Raw genomic sequence first — 17,121 nt, 5'->3', positions numbered from 1 at the left:
TATTTCGATTTGTTTTAACACTTTTTTGGTTACAACATGATTCCATATGTGTTATTTCATAGTTTTGATGTCTTCACTATTATTCTACAGTGTAGAAAATAGTCAAAAAGAAAAACCCTTGAATGAGGTGTTCTAAAACTTTTGAACGGTAGTGTAGATATATTTTACTGCATAGAGACAAACACTGTATGTGAGGAACACATTCCTCGATTTACCACTGGCTGGACAACTGTCTTCCTTTGGGCTGGACAACTGTCTTCACTGGGCTGGACAACTGTCTTCACTGGGCTGGACAACTGTCTTCACTGGCTGGACAACTGTCTTCACTGGGCTGGACAACTGTCTTCACTGGGCTGGACAACTGTCTTCACTGGGCTGGACAACTGTCTTCCTGGCTGGACAACTGTCTTCACTGGGCTGGACAACTGTCTTCACTGGGCTGGACAACTGTGTCACTGCTGGGCTGGACAACTGTCTTCACTGGGCTGGACAACTGTGTTCACTGGGCTGGACAACTGTCTTCACTGGGCTGGACAACTGTCTTCGCTGGACAACTGTCTTCACTGGGCTGGACAACTGTCTTCCTTTGGGCTGGACAACTGTCTTCACTGGGCTGGACAACTGTCTTCACTGGGCTGGACAACTGTCTTCACTGGGCTGGACAACTGTCTTCACTGGGCTGGACAACTGTCTTCACTGGGCTGGACAACTGTCTTCCTTTGGGCTGGACAACTGTCTTCACTGGGCTGGACAACTGTCTTCCTTTGGGCTGGACAACTGTCTTCACTGGGCTGGACAACTGTCTTCCTTTGGGCTGGACAACTGTCTTCACTGGGCTGGACAACTGTCTTTCTTTGGGCTGGACAACTGTCTTCACTGGGCTGGACAACTGTCTGCACTGGGCTGGACAACTGTCTTTCTTTGGGCTGGACAACTGTCTTCACTGGGCTGGACAACTGTCTGCACTGGGCTGGACAACTGTCTTCCTTTGGGCTGGACAACTGTCTTCACTGGGCTGGACAACTGTCTGCACTGGGCTGGACAACTGTCTTCCTTTGGGCTGGACAACTGTCTTCACTGGGCTGGACAACTGTCTTCCTTTGGGTTGGACAACTGTCTTCACTGGGCTGGACAACTGTCTTCACTGGGATGGACAACTGTCTTCCTTTGGGCTGGACAACTGTCTTCACTGGGCTGGACAACTGTCTTCACTGGGATGGACAACTGTCTTCCTTTGGGCTGGACAACTGTCTTCACTGGGCTGGACAACTGTCTGCACTGGGCTGGACAACTGTCTTCCTTTGGGCTGGACAACTGTCTTCACTGGGCTGGACAAATGTCTTCCTTTGGGTTGGACAACTGTCTTCACTGGGCTGGACAATGTCTTCACTGGGATGGACAACTGTCTTCCTTTGGGCTGGACAACTGTCTTCACTGGGCTGGACAACTGTCTTCACTGGGATGGACAACTGTCTTCACTGGGCTGGACAACTGTCTTCACTGGGCTGGACAACTGTCTTCACTGGGATGGACAACTGTCTTCCTTTGGGCTGGACAACTGTCTTCACTGGGCTGGACAACTGTCTTTACTAGGCTGGACAACTGTCTTCACTAGGCTGGACAACTGTCTGCACTGGGCTGGACAACTGTCTTTACTAGGCTGGACAACTGTCTTCACTAGGCTGGACAACTGTCTTCACTGGGCTGGAAAACTGTCTGCACTGGGCTGGACAACTGTCTTTACTAGGCTGGAGAACTGTCTGCACTGGGCTGGACAACTGTCTTCACTGGGCTGGACAACTGTCTGCACTGGGCTGGACAACTGTCTGCACTGGGCTGGACAACTGTCTTCACTGGACTGGACAACTGTCTGCACTGGGCTGGACAACTATCATGGAGGAGTATATAAACCATATCAGACTATCATGGAGGAGAGGCAACCCTATCTGGAATGACCTATCTGGAATAACCCCACCTCACCGCCAGTCAGCCCTATCTGGAATAACCCCACCTCATCTCCAGGCAGCCCTATCTGGAATAACCCCACCTCATCGCAAGGCAGCCCTATCTGGAATAACTCCATCTCACCACCAGTCAGCCCTATCTGGAATAACCTATCTGGAATAACCCCACCTCATCTCCAGTCAGCCCTATCTGGAATAACCCCACCTCATTTCCAGGCAGCCCTATCTGGAATAACCCCACCTAATCTCCAGGCAGCCCTATCTGGAATAACCCCACCTCATCGCCAAGCAGCCCTATCTGGAATAACCCCACCTCACCGCAAGTCAGCCCTATCTGGAATAACCCCACCTCATCTCCAGTCAGCCCTATCTGGAATAACCCCACCTCATAATCAAGCAGCCCTATCTGGAATAACCCCACCTCACCGCAAATCAGCCCTATCCGGAATAACCCCACCTCACCGCCAGTCAGCCCTATCTGGAATAACCCCACCTCATCTCCAGTCAGCCCTGTCTGGAATAACCCCACCTCACCGCAAGTCAGCCCTATCTGGAATAACCCCACCTCATCTCCAGTCAGCCCTATCTGGAATAACCCCACCTCATTGCCAAGCAGCCCTATCTGGAATAACCCCACCTCACCGCAAATCAGCCCTATCTGGAATAACCCCACCTCACCGCCAGTCAGCCCTATCTGGAATAACCCCACCTCATCGCCAGGCAGCCCTATCTGGAATAACCCCACCTCATCGCCAAGCAACCCTATCTGGAATAACCCCACCTCACCGCCAGGCAGCCCTATCTGGAATAACCCCACCTCATCGCCAGGCAGCCCTATCTGGAATAACGCCACCTCATCTCCAGTCAGCCCTATCTGGAATAACCCCACCTCATCTCCAGGCAGCCCTATCTGGAATAACCCCACCTAATCTCCAGGCAGCCCTATCTGGAATAACCCCACCTCATCTCCAGGCATCCCTATCTGGAATAACCCCACCTCATCGCCAAGCAGTCCTATCTGGAATAACCCCATTTCATCTCCAGTCAGCCCTATCTGAAATAACCCCACCTCATTGCCAAGCAGCCCTATCTGGAATAACCCCACCTCACCGCAAATCAGCCCTATCTGGAATAACCCCACCTCACCGCCAGTCAGCCCTATCTGGAATAACCCCACCTCATCGCCAGGCAGCCCTATCTGCAATAACCCCACCTCACCGCCAGGCAGCCCTATCTGGAATAACCCCACCTCATCTCCAGTCAGCCCTATCTGGAATAACCCCACCTCATCTCCAGGCAGCCCTATCTGGAATAACCCACCTCATCTCCAGGCATCCCTATCTGGAATAACCCCACCTCATCGCCAAGCAGTCCTATCTGGAATAACCCCACCTCATCGCCAAGCAGTCCTATCTGGAATAACCTCACCTCACCGCCAGTCAGTCCTATCCGGAATAACCCCACCTCATCGCCAAGCATCCCTATCTGGAATAACCCCACCTTATCGCCAGTCAGCCCTATCTGGAATAACCCCACCTCACCGCCAGGCAGCCCTATCTGGAATAACCCCACCTCATCTCCAGTCAGCCCTATCTGGAATAACCCCACCTCATCACCAAGCAGCCCTATCTGGAATAACCCCACCTCATCACCAAGCAGCCCTATCTGGAATAACCCCACCTCATCACCAAGCAGCCCTATCTGGAATAACCCCACCTCATCATCAAGCAGCCCTATCTGGAATAACCCCACCTCATCTCCAGCGTTTAACGAAAACACCTTTAAGTCCTGGTTCCGAAGTGACATCATGAATATGTACTCTGACGGCTCTCTTCTGTCGTCCAATCATTTACAACAAAGATTTGGGTTATTTTAAAGCCAATTTCTTTAAGTTCTTACAACTCAGATATCGGAATGAACCAAAGGCATCTGGCACCAAAGGCATCTGGCACCAAAGGCATCTGGCACCAAAGGCATCTGGCACCAGAGTTATACTTAAACTAAATCTTTAATCACTTAATAATAAGTAATCAATACAACGCACACATATATAAAGTGAATCGATTCAGTTCTCTACGATATTGATGACTGGTCGACGATTCACTCTCTCAGATCATTCGTTGAGAGCCTCGAGACAAAAGTACAAAGATCTTTTTATAGCCAAGATACACCCCGTTTTCAACCTACATGACGAACCACAGATATATAGAATGGGTCACAAGGTTTAAGATTTGTATGAAAGATATCTATAATACATAGCGGACAGTATCTGTTTGTGTCAACAGTTTTCATTGTATAGAGAGACCAGTGTCTGTCCCTCCGACTCCAAACTGGAGCCATCTCTCCCTGGTACGGTTATAGAACAGACTCGATTTACCCAGTTGCTGCCCCACTACGTTATATCGGCATCGAACATGTCCCCCTCCCTAGGAGAGAAGGGGGTGACCTCGACAATTTATTGTTTTAAAAAAACGAGAGGCTGCTTGGATCTTTAATTTAAAGAACGCTTTTTCCCCCCTTCGGTCTCAACGTAGACTTTGATCTGAAGCCATTCTTGTGATTATTGTGATTTTATCTATTGTGAAATGTTTTGTAGACTTCTGTTAGTCCAAATTGTATCTAGGTTCGTACGCTATCCATTTATGGGGTTTTTTTTGTACGCTATTTTAATATATATGAGAATTAACCGACGATATCAGGACACAACCCCATCGCGTTTATAGAAACCTGTGTGAGTCTTGTGACACATTATAAACGAGTCAACCTCGCTGTGTTTGTCATTATACTCCGATGAAGACAGTTTGTCTGTCCAAACGTTGGACATAAAATATATATTTTTTGTTGCATCTGAGCTCCTCTCCTAGAGTGTGCGTCTCTCCATTATTTTAAAAAAAAACGGTATTTACATTTTAGTCATTTAGCAGACGCTCTTATCCGGAGCGACTTACAGTAGTGAATGCATACATTTCATTATAATTAAAAAAATATATATAATATTTTTTTTGTACTGGTCTCCCGTGGGAATCAAACCCACAACACTGGCGTTGGACACACCATGCTGGCGTTGCAAACACCATGCGCTACCAACTGAGCCACAGGGAACGCAATAAGGCACTTACTTTGATGGAAATGTGTGCGTTTCTAATGTATATAGTAGAACAGAAACATTAATTCACGTTCTGGAATAGTCTTTAAGGCTTTATCACCCAAAAGACGTGTCTGGGATTTTCCGACTTGTTGACTGATTGTAGTTGTATGCATGTTGCGTTCGGCCGGTCGGCAGGCCAGAGAGCTGTCAGAGTTTCCTGGTTCCAGCTGATGTGTGACCTCAGCATTGATCTGACAGCCAATAGGATAATTACTAGTTTGGTATTGATTGTGAACAAGTGGGACATGTTATTGTGTGTGTTGTAGATGTTTTAGTGGTGGATTGTTTTTGAATGTCACTTTATTTTTGGATAGATTTTTTTTTACCTTCAATAATTAAACAAAATTATAATAAAGATTCCTTTTTTTGTATTTTGATGCTTAATTGTGATCATGTTACAGCCAATTAGAGAGAGGAGGTAGGAATTATGTTTAATTGACATTATGAAGCAGCCAATTAGAGAGAGGAGGTAGGAATTATGTTTAATTGACATTATGAAGCAGCCAATTAGAGAGAGGAGGTAGGAATCATGTTTAATTGACATTATGAAGCAGCCAATTAGAGAGAGGAGGTAGGAATCATTTTTAATGGACATCATGTTCCAGCCAATTAGAGAGAGGAGGTATGAGTTATGTTTTATTGACATTATGTTGCAGCCAATTAGAGAGAGGAGATATGAGTTATGTTTTATTGACATTATGTTACAGCCAATTAGAGAGAGGAGGTAGGATCTATGGCCATGGAGAATTGAACCTCTGTCTCCGCAGTCGATGGACAGTAAGATGTGTGGCCATGGGGGATTGAGCCCTTCTCTCCAGGATCGATGGATAGTCAGATGTGTTGCCATGGGCTCTGCACCAGAACCTCCTCTCTTCTCTGATCCCAGTAAAGTATGGAACATGTCCAAGTGTGTGTATGTGAGAGAGAGAGAGAGAGAGAGAGAGAGAGAGAGAGAGAGAGAAATATACAAAACATTAGGAACACCTGCTCTTTCCATGACATAGACTGACCAGGTGAATCCAGGTGATAGATATGATCCCTTATTGATGTTACCTGTTAAATCCACTTCAATCAGTTTAGATGAAGAAGGGGAGGAGACAGATGGGTTAAAGGAAGGATTTTTAAGCCTTGAGACAGTTGAGACATGGATTGTGTATGTGTGTCATTCAGAGGGTGAATGGACAAGACAAAAGATTGAAGTGCCTTTGAACAGGGGTTTGGTAGTAGGTGCCAGGCGCACCGGTTTGTGTCAAGAACTGCAACGCTGCTGGGTTTTTATTTTATTTGTAAAAAAATATTAATATATTTTGTATTTTTATCCCCTTTTTCTTCACAATTTTAGATCTTGTCTCAAGATCGGGAGAGGCGAAGTCATGCGTCCTTAATCCACCCATAAGCCAGCCTCACCAACCTGTCAGAGGAAACACCGTTCAACTGGCTACTGGGGTCAGCCTGCAGGCCCCCGGCCCGCCACAAGGAGTCGCTAGAGCACGACGAACCAAGTAAAGCCCCCACCAGCCAAACCCTCCCGTAACCCGGACGACGCTGGGCCAGTTGTACGCCTTCTTATGGGACTCCCGGCCACGGTCGGTTGTGGCACAGTCCGGGAATGAACCCAGGTCTGTAATAACGCCTCTAGCACGGCGATGCAATGCCTTAGACCGCTGCAGCACACTGGATGCTGCTGGGGTTTTCATCTATCACCCTCTCTCTCCATCTCTCTGCATCTCTCTGCATCTCTCTCCATCTCTCTGCATCTCTCTGCATCTCTCTGCATCTCTCTCCCCCTCTCTTTACCTCTCTCTCTTTCTCCATCTCTCTCCATCTCTCTGCATCTCTCTGCATCTCTCTGCATCTCTCTCCCCCTCTCTTTACCTCTCTCTCTTTCTCCATCTCTCTCCATCTCTCTGCATCTCTCTGCATCTCTCTCCATCTCTCTGCATCTCTCTGCCTCTCTCTCCATCTCTCTCCCCCTCTCTGCATCTCTCTGCATCTCTCTCCCCCTCTCTTTACCTCTCTCTCTTTCTCCATCTCTCTCCATCTCTCTGCATCTCTCTCCCCCTCTCTCCATCTCTCTGCATCTCTCTCCCCCTCTCTGCATCTCTCTGCATCTCTCTCCCCCTCTCTTTACCTCTCTCTCTTTCTCCATCTCTCTCCCTCTCTCTCCCCCCTCTCTTTTCCCTTCTCTCTCTCCATCTCGCTGCATCTCTTTCTCTCCCCCTCTCTCTCTCCATCTCGCTGCATCTCTCTCTCTCCCCCTCTCTCTCTCCATCTCGCTGCATCTCTCTCCCTCCCTCTCTCTCTCTCTCTCTCTCTCTCCATCTTGCTCTCTCTCTCTCTCTTTCTCTCTCCATTTTTCTCCATCTCTATGCATCTCTCTCTCCCTTCTTTCTCCAAAGTGCAGTAGCAGACTCCATACAAGAGTTCTGCAGAGGAGGGGAGGGAGGAGGGGGGGGGGGGGGGGCGGCATGTGGAATTTAAATGACAGTTATTCTACGTCACTGAGAGCCCCCCCCCCCCCCCCCGGCCGACAGACTCCCCATTCTGATATAGAAGGATAGAAATTAGAGATGATTAGAATGAACGACGACAGAAGAAAAAAAAATGGAGAAGAATATACTGCTATACTGCTGCATTATTATATATTTTTCTTTTCACCTTTTATGTCAGCCAATCACAAAACAAAACACCTTTACGTCAGCCAATCACAAAACAAAACAAATAATAAAATATGACATAAAAGCAGTGGTTCTTTTAGAAAGACTGACATGTCTTTAAAACAGTTACAGGTCTGAAGAAAATCATCGTCATTTCTTATAATTAAAAAAACTACGTTATATGGGGTCGTTATAAGGGGTCGTTATAAGGCGATAGAAGTTGACACGCTGCCGCGTTGTATTATCTAACTCACTGCGCTGAAAACACACGGAGTTCAGCAGGGTGTTTGTGTGTGACGGAGTCGTCTCAGCTCTGAATGGAACTAACGCCGCGGAGACCCGCTGAGCAACCAAACCAACAAACTGGTTGAATCAGCGTTGTTTCTCACGTCATTCTAACCAAACAACAACAACAACAATCACTGTGATGATGTTGAATCAACGTGGAAAAAAACTAATTGGATTTTGTAAAAAGTCATGAACATAAAAGAGCATTTCGTGTTTAAAAAAAATATATATATTTTTTTTATTCTCCCAAAATCCAATGACATTTGTTGTTGATTTCACGTCGAATTAGTTCGACAGCTCAACCAAACGTAAATCAAAACTAGACGTTTTGTGGCCAGTGGGGTGTGAGCCCAGCCAGCCAGCCAGCGAGCAGCGCAGGCACCGTCCGTCCATCCATCCTCTGCAGAGCGCACTCACTCACACACTCACACGCACGTACTCACGCACACAAACACGTTGTAGTCAGTCCAACCGTGTGCGTTGCGTGCAGGGCATCTCGGCTCGCTGCTCGCAGCTGGGATAGGACGAGAAAGAAGACCAGAGGAGGAGGAGAAGAAGACAGTGTGTGTGGTGGGGGGGGAGAGAAAAGGACTACGTTCGACTGGAAGATGTTATACTGGGATATTTGTACCGCGGCGGACCACGGTACACAATGAGCCCTATTGGATTACAGTGATTGTGTTGCTCTCTTTCAACGGTGTGTGGAGTTAACAACAGGATTAATATTCTATACCCCGGGAAGGAAGGAAGGAATAAACGCCTGTCTTCATTTGGTTTGAGTTCCCGGAGGAGAGGAGGGGGAACCGGCTGGGCTATTGTAATGTCACCTCATCACCCTGCTGTTCTGAAGCTGTGTGAAAGGGAGAGGCTGTAAGTATGTCCATCTGTAATATGTCTTTCTGTCAGTGTTCATGTCCCCCTGCAGGTCCCCCCTGTCTGTCTGTCTGTCTGTCTGTCTGTCTGTCTGTCTGTCTGTCTGTCTGTTTGTTTGTCTGTCTGTTTGTTTGTCTGTCTCTTTCTTGTCTATTCATGTTTTCACGATCGACAGTACTGTTGGGTTTTCAACGGTAGCGATAGGCTGCCCCGTTTTACGCATAGCTTTGCCTTGCCGTGCCTTGACTCTCCAAAGTGCAGTGAGCACTAGGGTGTGTGTGTGTGTGTGTGTGTGTGTGTGTGTGTGTGTGTGTGTGTGTGTGTGTGTGTGTGTGTGTGTGTGTGTGTGTGTGTGTGTGTGTGTGTGTGTGTGTGTGAGCTGTAGGACATGAGGGAAGGCTCTGCTCTTTTTGTCTTTGGGTTTGATTTCATTGTGATCAACTTGGCTTCAGAACTAAACCCCCCAGGGGGCCTGGAGGTTACCATGGGAGCACTGAGGTACCATTACCCACAACCCCCTTTGTCCTGGTTAGGTTACATATCAACCTATAACACCTTCTCTCCCTCTATCCTGGTACATATCATCCTACCACTCCAATATAACCCCTTCTCTCCCCCTATCCTGGTACATATCATCCTACCACTTCAATATAACCCCTTCTCTCCCCCTATCCTGGTACATATCATCCTACCACTCCAATATAACCCCCTCTAACCCCCCTGCTACATATCATCCTACCACCCCAATATAACCCCTTCTCTCCCCCTATCCTGGTATATATCATCCTACCACTCCAAAAATAACCCCCTCTACCCCCTGGTACATATCATCCTACCACCCCAATATAACCCCCTCTACATATCATCCTACCACCCCCAATATAACCCCCTCTACATATCATCCTTACCACTCCAAAATAACCCCCTCTACATATCATCCTACCACTCCAATATAACCCCCTCTACCCCCTGGTACATATCATCCTACCACCCCAATATAACCCCCTCTACATATCATCCTACCACCCCAATATAACCCCCTCTACATATCATCCTACCACTCCAAAATAACCCCCTCTACATATCATCCTACCACTCCAATATAACCCCCTCTACCCCCTGGTACATATCATCCTACCACCCCAATATAACCCCCTCTACATATCATCCTACCACCCCAATATAACCCCCTCTACATATCATCCTACCACTCCAATATAACCCCCTCTACATATCATCCTACCACTCCAATATAACCCCCTCTACCCCCTGGTACATATCATCCTACCACTCCAATATAACCCCCTCTTCATATCATCCTACCACTCCAATATAACCCCCTCCACCCCCCTTCTACATATCATCCTACCACCCCAATATAACCCCCTCTACATATCACCCCTACCACTCCAATATAACCCCCTCTACCACCCTGGTACATATCATCCTACCACTCCAATATAACCCCCTCTACCCCCCTGCTACATATCATCCTACCACTGCAATATAACCCCCTCTACATATCCTGGTACATATCATCCTACCACCCCAATATAACCCCCTTTACCCCCTGCTACATATCATCCTACCACCTCAATATAACCCCCTCTACATATCATCCTACCACTCCAATATAACCCCCTCTACCCCCCTGCTACATATCATCCTACCACTGCAATATAACCCCCTCTACATATCATCCTACCACTCCAATATAACCCCCTCTACCCCCCTGCTACATATCATCCTACCACTGCAATATAACCCCCTCTACATATCATCCTACCACCCCAATATAACCCCCTCGGTACATATCATCCTACCACCCCAATATAACCCCCTCTACATATCACCCTACCACTCCAATATAACCCCCTCTACCCCCCTGGTACATATCATCCTACCACTCCAATATAACCCCCTCTACCCCCCTGGTACATATCATCCTACCACTCCAATATAACCCCCTCTACCCCCCTGCTACACATCATCCTACCACTGCAATATAACCCCCTCTACATATCATCCTACCACCCCAATATAACCCCCTCTACCCCCCCGGTACATATCATCCTACCACCCCAATATAACCCCCTCTACCCCCCTGGTACATATCATCCTACCACTCCAATATAACCCCCTCTACCCCCTGGTACATATCATCCTACCACCCCAATATAACCCCCTCTACATATCATCCTACCACTCCAATATAACCCCCTCTACCCCCCTGGTACATATCATCCTACCACCCCAATATAACCCCCTCTACCCCCTGGTACATATCATCCTACCACCCCAATATAACCCCCTCTACATATCATCCTACCACTCCAATATAACCCCCTCTACCCCCATGCTAAATATCTAGTTGTGGTTTTAAGAATGCAACCCAATACAGATGTAGGATTTTAATTTGATCACACTTTTGTTACTGAGAATATCACTGCACGACAAGAAATGCAAACTTGTAGTGTATTTTCATTTTAAAAAGGCTTCTAAAGTTAGTAATTTCCACTTTGAAAATTCAGACTTAATTTACCCCACACACAAAAAAAAACCCCCATTAATTATAATCTACATAATAATTCACGTCCTGTTGCTGCAGGATTATTATTATTATTTTTCCTGCCGTAGCAAACGGGCTCAAACGAAGATCGTACATCTGTAACTAACTCGTGGAATAAACGGAGTCGTCGTTCCGTTTCGGTACCAATGTGTGTACAGAGTGGTGATCTTGTTCCAGCCTCGTGTCATAATCATGTGAGCCGAGGAGCGCAAGGCGAGCATCTCTCTCTCTGAAGACTTAACAGCACACAGGAGCCCGGTACCAAAAAAAATCAGCCAAGCACCCTCTATATCTGCCTGCCCTCGATCCCACCGCTGTCTAGAGCTCCCAGGGGGGGGGTTGTGCGGATGCAGCGAGCATTACGTGAGACGGGACGGGAAACGATATGAATAACGCGAACCCTTCACTGAGAGAACATTAGATGGGAATGAAGGGTGTGTAATTTTCCGGGGGGGGGGGGGGGGGGGGGGGGGGGGGGGGGGAGGAGAAAGACGGTGGGAACAGATGCTATAGGGTTTTACACTTCTTCCCTCATTGGCTCTCCTCGTCGACACTGCGGGTTTCTGCCTGTCCGTCGGTTTCCATTCAGCCCTTAGAACTTCCTTTGTGTGTGTGTGTGTCGGTGGTCCCCGTCTAGGCTATAGGCTCTGAATGACCGACAGAGATAGAACACTGTTCACTTATAGAATATTGAACCCAATATTGAACCCCAGTCACGGCCGAGATCCTATTAACGCGTAAATTTCGGATAGCCACGCTTGCGTTTCCCCATTTACATGTTGGTACTAGCGAGCTGACTAGGTACAGTGCTAGGTATCAACAGCCAATCCAGTACGGGGGATGGAAACTATAGTGAGCTTCAATTGGTCAATAGGCATCACGATGTCGCAGAGTATATATATATATATATATATATATGCATAAAGTTCAGCTTTTCCACAACTTTGGTCCGGTCCGTATTCACATCACTCGTCCATGTACGCATTGTCCCAGCGGTTCCCACTTCACTTCCTTCATTGAAAATGAATGGGGTTCTGTTGTTTCATCGCCCACAACATGCTCTATGGGTGTCTAGAGTCACGGTCTGTCACGCACGCCAACCAACAACTTGACTAGGTGGAGAGAGAGAGAGAGAGAGAGAGGAGGAGGAGGAGAGAGAGAGAGAGAGAGAGAGGAGAGAGAGAGAGAGAGAGAGGAGAGAGAGAGAGAGAGAGAGAGGAGAGAAGAGAGAGAGAGAGAGAGGAGAGAGAGAGAGAGAGAGAGAGAGAGAGAGAGGAGAGAGAGAGAGAGAGAGAGAGGAGGAGAAGAGAGAGAGAGAGAGAGAGAGAGAGAGAGAGAGGAGAGAGAGAGAGAGAGAGAGAGAGAGAGAGAGAGAGAGAGAGAGAGAGAGATGTTTTGTCCTACATTCCGCAGAGCAAGCAGCCGGGCTGATAGGAGGCTGCAGTCCCGGGTCCCGCCAGTAGGGGTCGTCGGTGTATTTGTGGCGGATCCAGAAACAGTTAATGAGAAATCAAAATAAATTTACATCTTCCCTTCTTCCCCCTTCCGTGCTCTCGGAGCCAGTCACGTTGGTAGAGGCACAGTTCTTACATCTGACTGCGTCTCGGATCGCAACATGGAGAGGGAGAAAGAGAGAGATAAGGAGGGAGGGAGGGAGGGAGGGAGGGAGGGAGGGGAGGGAGAGAGAGAGAGAGGGAGGGAGCATTGATGTTTTAACAGTGTGAATAAGTCGTGGCCCTGATTGAAATTGAAATGAGAGAGAAAGAGAGAGAGAGAGAGAGAGAGAGAGAGAGAGAGAGAGAGAGAAGCATTGATGTTTTAACAGTGTGAATCAGCCTTGGCCCTGGCCTATAGCAGCAGAGAGAGAGAACACCTATTCAACACGCCAGGTTTATGTGCACAGGATAATTACCTTTTTCCTTTTGCATTTGAAGGCTATAAAATCCTAGATACCAGGCAGTTAGCCTATCTGTTAGTGGTTAGGCTATATAACCCCAGATACCAGGCAGTTAGCCTATCTGTTAGTGGTTAGGCTATATATCCCCAGATACCAGGCAGTTAGCCTATCTGTTAGCGGTTAGGCTATATAACCCCAGATACCAGGCAGTTAGCCTATCTGTTAGCGGTTAGGCTATATAACCCCAGATACCAGGCAGTTAGCCTATCTGTTAGCGGTTAGGCTATATAACCCCAGATACCAGACAGTTAGCCTATCTGTTAGCGGTTAGGCTATATAACCCCAGATACCAGGCAGTTAGCCTATCTGTTAGCGGTTAGGCTATATAACCCCAGATACCAGGCAGTTAGCCTATCTGTTAGCAGTTAGGCTATATAACCCCAGATACCAGGCAGTTAGCCTATCTGTTAGCGGTTAGGCTATATAACCCCAGATACCAGGCAGTTAGCCTATCTGTTAGCGGTTAGGCTATATAACCCCAGATACCAGGCAGTTAGCCTATCTGTTAGCGGTTAGGTTATATAACCCCAGATACCAGGCAGTTAGCCTATCTGTTAGCGGTTAGGCTATATAACCCCAGATACCAGGCAGTTAGCCTATCTGTTAGTGGTTAGGCTATATATCACCAGATACCAGGCAGTTAGCCAATCTGTTAGCGGTTAGGCTATATAACCCCAGATACCAGGCAGTTAGCCTATCTGTTAGTGGTTAGGCTATATAACCCCAGATACCAGGCAGTTAGCCTATCTGTTAGCGGTTAGGCTATATAACCCCAGATACCAGGCAGTTAGCCTATCTGTTAGCGGTTAGGCTATATAACCCCAGATACCAGGCAGTTAGCCTATCTGTTAGCGGTTAGGCTATATAACCCCAGATACCAGGCAGTTAGCCTATCTGTTAGCGGTTAGGCTATATAACCCCAGATACCAGGCAGTTAGCCTATCTGTTAGCAGTTAGGCTATATAACCCCAGAGACCAGGCAGTTAGCCTATCTGTTAGCGGTTAGGCTATATAACCCCAGATACCAGGCAGTTAGCCTATCTGTTAGCGGTTAGGCTATATAACCCCAGATACCAGGCAGTTAGCCTATCTGTTAGCGGTTAGGTTATATAACCCTAGATACCAGGCAGTTAGCCTATCTGTTAGCGGTTAGGCTATATAACCCCAGATACCAGGCAGTTAGCCTATCTGTTAGTGGTTAGGCTATATATCACCAGATACCAGGCAGTTAGCCAATCTGTTAGCGGTTAGGCTATATAACCCCAGATACCAGGCAGTTAGCCTATCTGTTAGTGGTTAGGCTATATAACCCCAGATACCAGGCAGTTAGCCTATCTGTTAGCGGTTAGGCTATATAACCCCAGATACCAGGCAGTTAGCCTATCTGTTAGCGGTTAGGCTATATAACCCCAGATACCAGGCAGTTAGCCTATCTGTTAGCGGTTAGGCTATATAACCCCAGATACCAGGCAGTTAGCCTATCTGTTAGCGGTTAGGCTATATAACCCCAGATACCAGGCAGTTAGCCTATCTGTTAGCGGTTAGGCTATATAACCCCAGATACCAGGCAGTTAGCCTATCTGTTAGTGGTTAGGCTATATAACCCCAGATACCAGGCAGTTAGCCTATCTGTTAGCGGTTAGGCTATATAACCCCAGATACCAGACAGTTAGCCTATCTGTTAGCGGTTAGGCTATATAACCCCAGATACCAGGCAGTTAGCCTATCTGTTAGCGGTTAGGCTATATATCACCAGATACCAGGCAGTTAGCCAATCTGTTAGCGGTTAGGCTATATAACCCCAGATACCAGGCAGTTAGCCTATCTGTTAGCGGTTAGGCTATATAACCCCAGATACCAGGCAGTTAGCCTATCTGTTAGCGGTTAGGCTATATAACCCCAGATACCAGGCAGTTAGCCTATCTGTTAGCGGTTAGGCTATATAACCCCAGATACCAGGCAGTTAGCCTATCTGTTAGCGGTTAGGCTATATAACCCCAGATACCAGGCAGTTAGCCTATCTGTTAGCGGTTAGGCTATATAACCCCAGATACCAGGCAGTTAGCCTATCTGTTAGCGGTTAGGTTATATAACCCTAGATACCAGGCAGTTAGCCTATCTGTTAGCGGTTAGGCTATATAACCCCAGATACCAGGCAGTTAGCCTATCTGTTAGTGGTTAGGCTATATATCACCAGATACCAGGCAGTTAGCCAATCTGTTAGCGGTTAGGCTATATAACCCCAGATACCAGGCAGTTAGCCTATCTGTTAGCGGTTAGGCTATATAACCCCAGATACCAGGCAGTTAGCCTATCTGTTAGTGGTTAGGCTATATAACCCCAGATACCAGGCAGTTAGCCTATCTGTTAGCGGTTAGGCTATATAACCCCAGATACCAGGCAGTTAGCCTATCTGTTAGCGGTTAGGCTATATAACCCCAGATACCAGGCAGTTAGCCTATCTGTTAGCGGTTAGGCTATATAACCCCAGATACCAGGCAGTTAGCCTATCTGTTAGCGGTTAGGCTATATAACCCCAGATACCAGGCAGTTAGCCTATCTGTTAGTGGTTAGGCTATATAACCCCAGATACCAGGCAGTTAGCCTATCTGTTAGCGGTTAGGCTATATAACCCCAGATACCAGGCAGTTAGCCTATCTGTTAGCGGTTAGGCTATATAACCCCAGATACCAGGCAGTTAGCCTATCTGTTAGTGGTTAGGCTATATAACCCCAGATACCAGGCAGTTAGCCTATCTGTTAGCGGTTAGGCTATATAACCCCAGATACCAGACAGTTAGCCTATCTGTTAGCGGTTAGGCTATATAACCCCAGATACCAGGCAGTTAGCCTATCTGTTAGCGGTTAGGCTATATAACCCCAGATACCAGGCAGTTAGCCTATCTGTTAGTGGTTAGGCTATATAACCCCAGATACCAGGCAGTTAGCCTATCTGTTAGTGGTTAGGCTATATATCCCCAGATACCAGGCAGTTAGCCAATCTGTTAGCGGTTAGGCTATATAACCCCAGATACCAGGCAGTTAGCCTATCTGTTAGCAGTTAGGCTATATAACCCCAGATACCAGGCAGTTAGCCTATCTGTTAGCGGTTAGGCTATATAACCCCAGATACCAGGCAGTTAGCCTATCTGTTAGCGGTTAGGCTATATAACCCCAGATACCAGGCAGTTAGCCTATCTGTTAGCGGTTAGGTTATATAACCCCAGATACCAGGCAGTTAGCCTATCTGTTAGCGGTTAGGCTATATAACCCCAGATACCAGGCAGTTAGCCTATCTGTTAGCGGTTAGGCTATATAACCCCAGATACCAGACAGTTAGCCTATCTGTTAGCGGTTAGGCTATATAACCCCAGATACCAGGCAGTTAGCCTATCTGTTAGCGGTTAGGCTATATATCCCCAGATACCAGGCAGTTAGCCTATCTGTTAGCGGTTAGGCTATATAACCCCAGATACCAGGCAGTTAGCCTATCTGTTAGCGGTTAGGCTATATATCCCCAGATACCAGGCAGTTAGCCTATCTGTTAGCGCATGGTTAAACTATGGTATAGAACTGAGGGATGCCGTTGTGACTAAGGAAAGGGGGGACAGATAAAGACGGAGGGGGGGGGGCTGAATGTTTCAGTAATGAGTTTAGCCCAGTTGT

The 17,121-nt window shown here is 47.3% G+C and overlaps 1 protein-coding gene across 1 annotated transcript in view; it reads left to right on the top strand.

Annotated features, from left to right (window-relative positions):
- The first annotated feature begins 8,363 nt into the window (after positions 1 to 8,363).
- LOC123732882 (glutamate receptor ionotropic, NMDA 2A) overlaps positions 8,364 to 17,121 on the top strand; it is a 228,437-nt gene continuing 219,679 nt past the window's right edge. The window contains exon 1 of the mRNA XM_082973145.1: positions 8,364 to 8,927. The gene's annotated coding sequence lies outside the window, so the exon portion shown is untranslated. The remainder of the gene's footprint in view (positions 8,928 to 17,121) is intronic.

Source organism: Salmo salar, chromosome 03 (genome assembly GCF_965601325.2).
Source record: "Salmo salar chromosome 03, fSalSal1, whole genome shotgun sequence".
NCBI lineage: Eukaryota > Metazoa > Chordata > Actinopteri > Salmoniformes > Salmonidae > Salmo > Salmo salar.
Note: the sequence above shows the minus strand (reverse complement) of the source record. Positions and strands in the feature narration are given on the sequence as shown.